Source organism: Panthera onca, chromosome D2 (genome assembly GCF_046562875.1).
Source record: "Panthera onca isolate mPanOnc1 chromosome D2, mPanOnc1 haplotype 2, whole genome shotgun sequence".
NCBI classification, from domain to species: Eukaryota; Metazoa; Chordata; class Mammalia; order Carnivora; family Felidae; genus Panthera; species Panthera onca.
This window is the reverse complement of record NC_138349.1, coordinates 28,022,699-28,034,498: the sequence shown is the minus strand read 5'-3', so window position 1 is coordinate 28,034,498 and position 11,800 is coordinate 28,022,699.

Below are 11,800 nucleotides of genomic sequence, written 5' to 3'. Positions count from 1 at the left end.
TGTATTGGTGATGCAGCTTCTTCCATTGGGCCTCTCTCTGCCCTGACAGGCTCTCAGAGGTCACAGCAGGGCCTAGGGCCCCGGAAGATGGAGTTACAAATACGAGGCTATCTGCGGCCAGATCAGGAGAGTCAGCCTGTTCTCCCAATTCCTTCCATCCCCTCTCCTGCTCCCTGACTCTTCCCCCCACCTGGTTTTTCAGGGCAAGGCATTCATTTGCCTGCCTCTCCTGTGGTCCCTTTCTTGCACCCACGATAAGGAGCCTGCCCGTCAGCTGAGTGATTGTATTTTTTTACAGTTCCTAGCACAAACCTTCTCATTTATATGTAAAGCAGCCATTAGTCATAGCTCCGTTCCCACACACTGCCTGATGTACAATCACATTTTGCAGCGGATGAATCTTTCCACACAGCTGCTCTGCTATGAATAATCCGTCTCCAGGCCCATAAATCAGAAAAAAATCATGCACCTCGTTCGCCTGATCCTTACACAAAGTCATATATTTTACATGAGGACGAGCTAAATATTCATGAGTCTTAAAGGCTTTTTTCATAGGCACTTGTTGGGGTTGTTTTCTACTATTGGGGGGATACCAGGTTGTATTTAGTAGAACCAGGGATTTTGGAAAGGAGAGAGGAAAAGGAGGTGAGAGAGGGTGCGTGCGTGTGTGTGTGTGTGTGTGTGTGTGAGAGAGAGAGAGAGAGAGAGAGGGAGAGAGAGAGAGAGAGAGAGAGATTGATTGAGATTCCAAGCTTATCTCTTAGTCTAAGCGTCATGTGGGACAAAGGATGCTCATGTGAGGTCTTAAAAACATGATAAATACTTGTTTACTGAGCTTCCATTCTGCTCAGAGCCATGGATATTGCCTCTCTGACCTTCAAGGTCATTTCACGAACCTTTGCCTCCTCACCCGTGCAGCAGTGATTTGGGCCCTTCTCTGTGTAGGGAAGTGGCTGGGAGACCCACCTGGATCTGATGAAAGCAGAATTTGGGGGTGAAGGAGGGGAGACAGTGGGGAAAGAACAGAGATGTAAAGGAAATCACTCTCATGCTAACAATTCCCTCTGACCTACCCACAACTTCAGTCCTCTAGCAGCTTCCTAGTAATTTGTTTATAGCCCATTTTTTTGTTCCAGAGAGCACTTAAGGTAGCTTTCCGCACCCTCTGGTTTATTTCCCTCCCCTGGGCTATCTCCTTCCCCTCACCCCCTTAACCTCAGGCCCTGATCACTGTACTATCCTCTGGGTAAGTCTTCTGCTCAGCCGGCCCATACCGCATACTCTCCCCATACTGCTCCTCAAACTCTCTTTTCCCCTAAATGCAAAATTTGATCCCGCCAAGGAGCCACCTTCTGTTAAAAAAGGAGTTACTTGCCTTGCCCCCCCTCCCCGCACCCCACCTTCCCTAGCCAACCCACTCATCATAGTAACCCCGCCGCTGGCAGGTGCTTCTTCATTTTTTTCCGGTACTCGTGCAGCATATGTGTGTTCGGTGGCCTTGTCTGACTCATTAATGCCATGGTCTGCAGTGGTGACGATGATGTGCCCTCACTTCCCTTGGAAGGGTAGAAAATTCTTCCTGGATTTCACTGACAAGCTTAAGAACATATTTCTAGGTAGAGGTTTCTTGGATTCAACTTTAGTTATGGAAACACACAAAAGCCCTCAGACCCTTTGAGCTTTCAGTAGATAGTGATCATGACTGGGTCCCAGTGGCTGTTCTCAGATGAAGAACTATGTCAAAACTGTAGTGGCAAGTCTGTGGGGAAAAGCACTTCTCTGTTTAACAGATGGGCAAACTGAGGCATAACCCTGGCAGATTTCTTTCTCAAAGTCAAATGAAGAGGAGATGACAGGAAGCTGCAGTGATATCTGAGTTAACTTTTGTGAGTTTGACTCAAGGCACCCAGCTTTTCCCACCAACCCCCAGGGCCAGAGGCCAAGGATCAAAGCCTTTCCCCATTTCTCTAAGTTCTTTGGGCTTGCGTACTACTCTTGCTAACGCTCACAAAGAATCAAGTGAAAAACCCGCCAGAGAGGAGGAAAAAGTCCAAACAATCACAGATGGCAGACTCGCACATTTAATTTAAAATCATTCTTTATTATCCAAAATATTAAAATTAAAGCTATAATGCCCAAAGGAAAACACAGATTAAAACCCCCTATGTTTCACTGCCTCTTCCTCAGGGGGTCCCCAAAACACTGAGCAAGGATGCTTTGAAAAGAAAGCAGGAGTGCAGGCGCAAAGAGCCAGCTGTAGATCACTGAGCCAAACACTCGGTGACTGACCCAATCAGCTTCCCTTAAAGCCAAACACCAACTGTTTCATATGCAATTAATGATTGCCCTGGCAAGTGAAAGTGCATCAAGTCGTCACAGGTATCCTTGAACGAGAAGACACACAGCAGTCACAGGTAGCTCGTCCCTGGTATCTACATAATGATATTACCAGGCTAATCTAGGCTCAGAGATTTAATTCTGCAAAACACCATGCGCTAAATATTTATATTCATAAAAGGGCTAAGGGGAAAAATGCCCATGTGCTGCCTCTAGGCTCCCCGTTTGTCTAAAATAGGTTGCTGGATCATTTACTGTACGGTTGGGGGTCAAGGGCATCAGTCAGGTGTCAGTAGAATCCCGGTGTTTCTGGCCTGCAACTTCACCTTTTGGAAGGGGCTCATTGCTAGACTGGGGATTTGGAGGTACCCAAGAGAATGCAAAGCTCCTTCCTTCTCTGGAGATGCCAAAGCCAAAGAGGAGACTTCCTCGTATGCCGGAGCTGAGAAGGGGCAGAAGAATGGCTGAGAGTATCGGTTCCCCATTCTCTGGCGCAGAAAATCAAAGTCCAGAGGGGGACGAGAGACTGTTAGCATCGTCCTTTACACATTTCAAATTCTCATTTGTGGATACCATTCCAGTTATTGATGCTACTACCATGCTTGAACTATAAAATTGAAGAGGGACTCTTCAAATAATCATAAATAAATCAGTGCTGATGGCCTTTTGGATTTGTCTCTGTTTCCTCCTAATTCTGAGTCGTCGTCCTTACTCGAATGTTCTCACTGCAGCACACTGCTGGGCCTGAGTGCCTCCAGCATATAAGGCACAGGACCTAACCTGGCTTGGCCTAGCCCCTCTCCTAATGGGATTGCCAGGATCACTTCTGTGTCTATCCTGGAGACTGCTCTCCTCTTCCCACCGACATCTCAAACCCAGTTCTTTCCACCCAGACCCCTCTGCCCTTCCTCTCTCCTTGGCAGAAAATGCAGATGATGGAGCCTGTCTGGTTCCCCGTGCACACCATGACTTGGAGCCTTCAGCAACTTTTCCAGCACTCTGCGTATTGTAGTCAAGACGGGATCAGCTAATAAAAATTACATTGGTTACAATCCAAAAAGATCAACCAGCCTTAAGGGTTTCATGGCTATGCATTACACTTTTCAATTTTCCTACAATTAAGCTAGCAACAAATAATATTGACAAATGAACTGCCAGATCCGCTAGCTGAAGCCCTGCCGTGGGAAGGAGGGTGGTTAGCCCTTGCCTAATGGGAAGGTCCAGCCTGTGAGTTCTAGCATGCTGGGGCATTGGCACTTGAGCCGTATAGGTGGAGGGGTGATGAGGAATGGGTGCCGGCTGCTGTGCTCCTAAATGAGAATGAAAAAGATGACGATCCTGACTCTTGACCTGCTGTCACCTCTGGGGAGTTTTCCTGGTTTCACTGATTTCTCAATCTCCTGCTCGAGAAAATCCAGGAGGTCTATATTCTTATGAGGCAGAACGATATCAGCTCATTAATTAATCTGGAGTCCCAGATCCAGGGCCTGAAATAAATTAGACCTAGGGCTAATAAAATTGGGGGGCAGGTTGAGATGAGAGTCTCCTCCGTAGGAAAACTCTCCCACACAGATGCTGATAGAGGTCTGTGGAGGCCAGACTTTTCCCTGCTTGGCTGCCCCGGTGCTAGGGAGGGCAGGAGGCTGCAGGATATTCTGGAACCTGTCTGCACTATTTCTAGTGCTCAGTGTTGGAGAAGAAGACCATGGGAGCAAGGGCTGCGAAGGGAATCAGGATCATTGTTATTTAATGAGAATTTACCATGTGCCGGGCGCTGGGTTAAGTGCTCTCACTTGGCAATTTATTTAATCCTCATCATCTGTGAAGTAGATCCCATTCTCTATCCCCATCTTACAGTTAAACTTAGAGAAATTAAATAGTAGCTCATGGATTGAACCCAGGTTTGGGTTCTAGAGCCTGTGCTGTTAACCACAAAACTGTTGAAAACTGCCAAGTGATTATAGGTACAAGAGAACTGTCTTTCTACAGCAGGATCTAAATTCTGATCTAAGCTAGAAACAGGACATCTAACCTCAGAGTTAGGTTCGTTTTGATGCTATGTTTGATCTTCATCAAAATCCACAAATATCTGTCAAGAACCCAGGATCCTGGGCCCAATGGGAGACTGAGGGACTGTCCTTTGTTCCTCAAATTATGACCTAAGGACAGTCTTTAACTAAATCATCTGGGAGGCTTGTTAAGATGCTGGTTCATGACCCCCACCCAATCTTCTTGATCAGGATCTCTGAATATGGGGGCTCGTGAGCCTGCTGTTTAACCAGCTCTCCGGATGATTATGCATCCAAACGTGGGAAACAGTTGGTATAATCTGTGAACACTGGCTTCCAGTAGTTTCAATCAGATCCCAAACCTCCACTGTGGTATCCAGGCCACCAGTCTGACCCTAGGTGGCCCTCACCTCCACTCTCCCCGATTGTTCCAGCCTTTCATACACGCCAGCTGTGTTCTCCTGTCTTCGTTCTAATTCACCCTGGTCCTCGCCCTCACCTATGTGTGCCTTCCCCTCCACTCCTCACCTGGATCTGGGTTTTACATACGTGGTATGTATGTAAACGCCTGGTATGGCGTTTTTCTCTCCTCTCCCTCTCCCCCTCCTTTTAATGTAATTTTTATTTAAGTGTAATATACATACAGAAAAGTGCACAGAATAATAAGGTTACAGCTCAATGAATTTCTTCAAAGTGAATATACCCGTGTAGCCAGCATGAAGTCTCTCTCTTTTTTTAAAACACAAATTTGACTCTAAATAGCACCAAAGAGTAATTTAAGTCTTAATCTCTTAAAGGGACAGCAAAGAAGGGAAATTCCTTCCACCATACATCACTGCTTAAAGACCTCTCCTTATAGAAGCTTCTCCCCACCAAAATCTTTCTCCCTTCTTCCACTCTTCCTTGTCACAAATACTTATTGAACAACTACTACATTAGGTGCTGGCTAGATAATGCTGAACAAGATATACCTGAGTCCTGATTCAAGGGCACTTGTAGTCTCACGGGAGAGACAAATGAAACACAAGTAAGCAAACAATAATTCTAAATTACGATGAATGCTCTGAAGGGACTAACTGGGTGCCCTGATGCCTGCCCAGTGAGACAGACCAGTCAGGAGAGGAGAAAAGAGCGACTTAGGTGAGAGTATGAACAGCAAGTGTAAAGGCTCTGAGGTGGGACCTACCTTGGCTCAAGAGAGAATTTTTTTCCCTTCTCCTCTGATTTAGGTGGTCTTTCTTCAGTTCCTCCTCCTCCTTCAGAATCTCTTCTTTCCCACCAAAACCTTTTGATCCTGTGTGCCTCTTCTGCACAGAACAATCTACCACTTTCTCTCTTCCAGCATAATAAAGGTTCAGCAACACAACCCCCAACTGCTTAGTGAGGTAGAGAAGGGGGAAAGAACGTGAACTTGCCCTGTAATTTGCGGGGGGGTGGTGGTGAGGGGTAGTCCCAGAAACATTTAGGTAGGATTAATCCACCTACTGTTTGGAATCAACCCTCAGTCCACCCTCAGTGGAGTTGTCCCTAAGCTACTTCTCAAGTTATCATTGGGAGTATCACAAAGCACTTCTGCTCTGGAACTCAGAGGTTTGGAATCAGGAAGTCTCATGGGTGGTTTTAGCAGCTAACTGTTTTGTTCCTGAGATAACGCTCCCCCCATAGATACCCTGGTATTGAAGGGAAGGGGCAGCACAGTCTGTGACCCAAAGAGTTTGGCTGTGAACCATTCAAGTTCTCACCTAGTACTGATGACTTGAATAAAAATGTTTTACAACCACAAGACCTGAAGATTCCAGAGTGGCTCCATGGCTCTGTCATCTGGCTTCTCTTCCCGCCCAAGTCATTGGGGGTCCGACAAATCCTCTGACCCCAGAGGGAGGCCGAACACATCCTTCCACTTGCCCCTTCTCTCCCTTTTCCACCTCCACCCCCAGCCATCCTCAGATTCTCTTTCCATCCTTTCTTCCATGGTCTGGCCCCTTCTCTGAGGGACTCTCTCAGTCAGATTCCCTGACACATGACCGAATTGGGGAGAATGTTGGGAGGCGAGCGCTCATAACAAAAGCCCAGCTTTACAACCCTCTGCATATTTCCAGCATTGTGTGATCAGAGCGTCTCCTGTTAAATCCCCCATCATCTGGAGAAGGTAAATTAAAACAAACAGCCACAAAAAACTACTCTGCCATGCTTAGATTCAAGTTAAGGCCTCACAGCTGAATTTTGTTAAAGGAATCTTTGCTGAGTCCTCTCTGGACCTGAGTCCTTGACAGGATTCTGTCTGGTCTTTGTCACTGCCATCATCACCACCGCCCTGTAACATTTACTAAGTCCTTAGCATGAGCTGGGGCGCTGACAAAGTGCTTTCTATGTGTCTTCTCCCCCTGGTCCAGCTAAACCTGGACTGCTAAGCCTGAACAAGGACAGTGTTTGTCCAGGGCTCTTCTGTAAATGAGGCAGACCCTCAGGCCAGTACTGGAACCAGCAGGGGTCGGGAGGAGTGGGCTTGCTAAATTTAGGCCAAAAAAAAAAAAAAAAAGAATGCCCAGTTAAATTTAATTTCAGATAGGGTACTCAGGGGTTGGAGGTAAAGTCTAGATAGGCTGCTCTCTGACAGTTGGGACAAGTTTGTGACAGTTCTCTGACAGACTGAAGAGTAGCATTCGGTCATGTCTCCATTTAATAACAATGTGGAAAGATACTAGCTTGGGATAAAGGAATTCTGTTCTCTGGAAAGTTTCGAGACCAGAAATCAGGACAGAGCTTTATGACATTATAAACTGCAAGCTATTGACATATTCATGGCTAAAATGATATATCTGAGATTTGCATCATTATAATCCAGAGGACAGGGGAAAGAAGAGGGTGGGGGGTACACATGAAACAAAAGTGGCCATAATGTAGCCGGGACACAGGGGTTGCCGGAGCCCCTGGCTCCAGGAGTCCCAAAGAGATCAGGTTCGGCCACTCGCTACTGACAAAATCCAAAAGCAGAGAGATTAGTGGAGGTGAAACAAGAAAGGGACTTATTTCACGGAGACCAACACTGGAAAGAGTGGATTAATGTCTCAAAGACTGTCTCCAAAGTTCTGAAAACACTTCCAGGTTTGTATAAGGAAGATGTGGGACAAAGGTGGGTGGGTCCATGCTGGTGGGCAGTGAGGTCAGGTGGATCATCATCTTAGGGTCCATCACAGGCAGGGTCTTGCTCACTCAGGGCAGTTCTTCTGGCTTGAAAGTGTCATTTCACTTCCTATCACATGCTTTGCCTGCAGGGTCTTTTGCCTGAGTTAAGAGGTAAGCTGGAAAGAAGAGCTCAGAAAGCTGGAGGTCAAAATGGAGGTAAAGTCCCCTTTCAATAAGTCAATATTTTTGAAGCTGAGTAATGAGTGAAAAGAGTTCATTATATTCTTCTCTTTACCTTTGTATATGTTTGAAAGTTTACCTAATTGGAAGTTCAATACCCACCCACATGTACACATACACTGTGCCTTTTTCCCCTTTTCTTTCTTTGTGTGTGTGTGATTACTTCTGGGTGTTTTCTTTTTCTCGGTTGTTTTGTTATTGCTTCTGAAGTAATGTGTGTGTGTGTGGGGGGGGGGGGTTTAATTTTTAAATGTCAGCCTATTATAGCTGTGGAAAAGACAAACCAAGTCAAATGGGTTCTATTTGCATCTGGGCCAGTGAGAAAAGGGCTCCTAGGATCCAGGTGCAGTGGAGGTAGAAGGGAGGGTTGTGTGAGAACCCCAAGAAGATGCAAATTCTGGGATAGGGAGGCCAGACCTTTTTGTAGAGCTGTCCTGGCACCCTCCTCTATACTCCCACCCATCCTCAGAGTTGTTCCCTCAAAAATTGTCTCTTCGTACATGGAAGAGATGGCATTTGATTTAAGGGACGGTTTCTTAGCATTAAAGTTCTGCCTTTCTGCTACCTCGTGTCCTAGTATAATCCCAGACCTCTTGGGGGCTGACAGCCTGGCCGTCTGGATTGTTCTCTGTTAGCCTACTAATGTGCCCCATGTAGAAGGTCCTTCCAGCTGAAAGTCTCCCTGCGGTTTTTTCCTGGGGCCTCCCTGAATGATCTGCCCTGGACTGCAGGCTGTCCAGATCCCAGATCTCATCCACCCCTAAAGCAGTCCCATGCTAAAGTCTTCTATTTGCCCTTCCAGATCCCTTTTCCATTCTTACCCGCCCTACTGTGGACCCTGGGAAACAACCTAGGTGAACTGCATCTTGCCCTCTGGTTCCTGTTTGGCCAACAGGAGATATAAGAAGATTAGAGGAGAGTGCGGTATGAATCATTCTATATCCCTTTCCTGTTAAGTTACTGTGGAAGGGCTGCATCCCCTTGTGAAGGTCACAGATATCCTCAATGGCCCTTATCCCAAAGCCACCTCCTCAGTATCTTGGTAACCACTCCCTCCCTTCAACTCTTCAGGCCTAGGAGTGGTATGGTCTCTCCTATTGCTAGCCCAGGGGTATATACTATCTCTTGCTGGTTTCCCTAAATCCTGCCCACACCTTTGAAAAATAGGCCCTTAGTTAAGACTTCCTCAAATTAACCAAGTTTACATATGCCAGGATCCTGACTGGCATATATATGGATATACAGGCCCATACTGTCACTAAGAGAACCCTGGTTAGTATATATGTTTGTGTTTTGTTTCCTTTACAAAACAGAAAACTTCTTGAAGTCATGGCCCAACTCTTATCTATCTATGTACAAGGTAATAAAGATCTAGAGAGTGTTTAATACTCACTGAGAGAACTATTCCTGGCCCTCATCACCTTTTTCTCAAATGACTTTTTTTGGGGAGGGAAGGGAAATCAAATGAAAACTAGCTTCAGATACTGTAAATGTCTGGGAAATGACAGCAGCCAGATAAAGGAAGCCATCTACCTGAAGGCATGGTAGTGATGAGATCTGGACAAAGGCCAGTGAAGGAGAAAGCCTCCTGTATCAACTTCAGCTGAAAGCTATAAAATGAAATATGGAAATACTCTTGGTCAAAGTCTATAAATCTAAGCAAAGAGATCATGGGAAAGATAGCTTTGTCAGTACAAAAGGCTGATTAACTCCCAAGCTGAGAAAAAATATGCAGCAAATAGATAAAGTATCTTTTTAATTTTTTTAATGTTTTTATTTATTTTCGAAGGAGAGAGAGAGAGACAGAGCATGAGCAGGGGAGGAGCAGAGAGGGAGGGAGACACAGAATCAGAAACAGGCTCCAGGCTCTAAGCTGTCAGCACAGAGCCCAACGCAGGGCTCGAACTCACAGACTGCAAGATCATGACCTGAGCCGAAGCCAGATGCTCAACCGACTGAGCCACTCAGGTGCCCCAATAAAGTATCTTTTTATAACTGAAGAGAATACTCTTTTTGTCTGTTTAGGACACCACTGTTAATCAATGAGATACTATCACTGCAGTTAGGTGCTGGTGTTGGACTATCTATGGGAGAATCTGTATTAGTTATATATTGCTGCCTAACAAATAACCCCAAAACTTAAGAGCTTAAAACAACAACAGACATTCATTATCTTACTTGGGTCAGGAATTGATGAACAGCTCTAGCTGAGTCTTCCACCCAGTGTCTCATGAGGTCATAGTCATGATGTTGGCTGGGGCTGTAGTCATCTGAGGGCTTGACTGGGGCTAGTGGATCCTCTCTATGATGGCCCATGCACATTACCAGCTACTTGGCAGAAGCCTTCAGTTTCTTGCCATGTGGACCTTTCCATAGGGCTGCTTGACAGTTCTCACAACATAGCCTATTTCCACTAGACCAAGTGATTCAAGTGAGTAAGGCAGAAAACACAAGAGCTTTTATAACCTAGCCTTGGGAATCATCCTCCATCATTTGTGCAATATCTTTTTAAAAAAATTTGTAATGTTTATTTATTTTTGAGAGAGAGAGAAAGAGACAGAGTTTGAATAGGAGAGGGGCACGGAGAGAGGGAAACACAGAATCCGAAGCAGGCTCCAGGCTCTGAGGTATCAGCATAGAGCCCGACACGGGGCTTGAGCCCACGAACCACGAGATCATGACCTGAGCTGAAGTTGGACACTGAACTGACTTGAGCCACCCAGCCTCCCCGATTTTGTGCCATATCTTATTGGTCACACAAGTCAGCTCTATTCAGTATAGGAGGGATGTGAATTGGAGGTAATTTTTGTTCTTCTTTGTTCTCATTGCATTCTATCTGGGGCACACAATTTCAATTTGCCTCATTCCTGATGATGTTCGGTCTGATCAGTTGATTGAAGGTTTGTTTCCCAGACTTCTCCACTGTGAAGTTACCTTTTTCTTTTTCAAGTCATGAAGCATTTGGGGAGGAAATACTATGAAATGATGTGTCCTTTTGACATATCCCCATGATTCTTTGAGCACTTCCTCATGTTCTGGCACAAAATGTTCTGGGCTCATCTTGTACTTTCCTTGTCCCCGCCCTGGAATCAGCCATTTATCCAAGGAGTATTGATTTCTTTTAGTGGAGAATGGCACTTAGAAGCTAAGATCTGGGTGCTACATGTACTCATTGCTATTGTGTATGGCTGCTCCAAGGCCCTGGCAGTGGGTGGAGCTAGGGAATGTACATATATATGTATGTAGCCAATCTTCCATCCCTGCTGCTAGCTTCTACCTCCATATGGATACCCTACCAGGCCACTTGGACTCCAGTGGCCCATGCAGACCATCTCTCAGCACAGACATCAAACTTATTCTGCCCTACATAATGCTTTTTTTTTTTAAAGATCATTTATTTATTTTGAGAGAGAGAGAGAGAGAGAAAGAGAGAGAGAGAAAGGAGCTGGCGAGGGGCAGAGAGATAAGGGACAAGGGATCCAAAGTGGGTTCTGTGCTGACAGCAGAGAGTCCACTATGGGGCTCAAATTCACAAGCCATGAAATCATGACCTGAGCCAAAATCGTATGCTTACCCGATTGAGCCACCCAGGCGCCCCCTACATAATGCTTTTAAGACTAAATTGTTCAGGAAGGAGAAGGTGCAAGTAAATTGGGCCCACCTTGATTGTACTGTATATGCAAATTATGGGAATTTAGACCTATAAGTTGCTAACATTTATTGAATACTTACTATTGCCAGGTAATGTTCTAAGGATTCTCTATGAATGCTCAGAGCAGTGCAATGAAATAGGAACTATTGTGGTCCCCATTTCACTGATTGAGGCATAGAAAGGTCAAGTAACTTGCCCCAATTCACCCAGTTACCAATGAGGTATAGCAGAACTGTTTTACTGGACTTCTAGAACGTACCCTTAAAAAGGGTCAGATGTCCTGTGTCCTCTACAGCATCCTCCTGCTGTGCAGGCTTGGAGTACAAATATTGCTAAATATCTTCTGGGGAACAAAATCGCCCCCAGCTGAGAACCACTGGTCTAGAATAGCATTCATCTAATCTAAGAAAAGCTGCTTTTTGATTGTGCTAATGAA